Below are 888 nucleotides of genomic sequence, written 5' to 3' on the forward strand. Positions count from 1 at the left end.
AGCAGAACCAAAAGTGCTCACTGAATGGCCCTCTGTAACTCAGTTTCCTCCTCTTTAACCTTTCAGACAGAATTTGGTGTGATTATTATTAATGTCATTAATGTGGCACAGTTGAGGGTCCCAATGGTCCCCACTTACATATGTGCCACATGGAAGACCGACTTATCTCTGAAGAGCCAGGTCCCTGATTTGATTTGGCTTTGACCTCCCAGCACCTTTCACCCGTATCCTGGGGCCTGTCTTTTTAGAGGATAATTGTAGGAAGTAATTCCATTTAGGGAACAATTGCTCCAGCAATATGATGGTGCACTCAAAGCTAATGGATCCAGCATCCTTGCATACTAAGGACATGTTTCAGCAGAGCATAGAGTGTTCTTTGAAAAAGACCCCATTACCTATCAAGGTCTGCCATCACTGAGCTCTCAGCAGGCAGGCTGGGAACCTGAGGGTCGAGGGAAGGTGAGATGCTGTGTGCACTCAACTCCTTCTTAGGGATGTGGCTGACTAGGGCAGAGGGTCAGTTTGCAGGGACCATGGCTCTGGGTAGGTGTTCTGCACACTTACCTCATCTAGCCTTCGACTGCCCTTATGAGACTGCCATTGTTAGCCTATGTTACATGTGAGAACACTGAGGATAAAAGATAAAGGAACACGTCCAAGTTTGCACCACTGGTGAGTAGGGGAGCTGGGAACTCTTCTAGAAATTAATCACATGCTCCCCCACTCCCACTGTCCTTTTTCTGACTTAGCTTCTCACTACTTGCCTGGCCTGTGGCACTGCCTCCTCATGGTTTTCCCTCCCTTTCATCTCCCCTCCTATCTATCACCAGCTTAACTCTCTAAATGCCATAATTATATTGTCATTCATTACCCTCCATTAAAATTCTT

Source organism: Furipterus horrens, unplaced genomic scaffold, assembly GCF_987537825.1.
Source record: "Furipterus horrens unplaced genomic scaffold, mFurHor1.1.pri manual_scaffold_5, whole genome shotgun sequence".
NCBI classification, from domain to species: Eukaryota; Metazoa; Chordata; class Mammalia; order Chiroptera; family Furipteridae; genus Furipterus; species Furipterus horrens.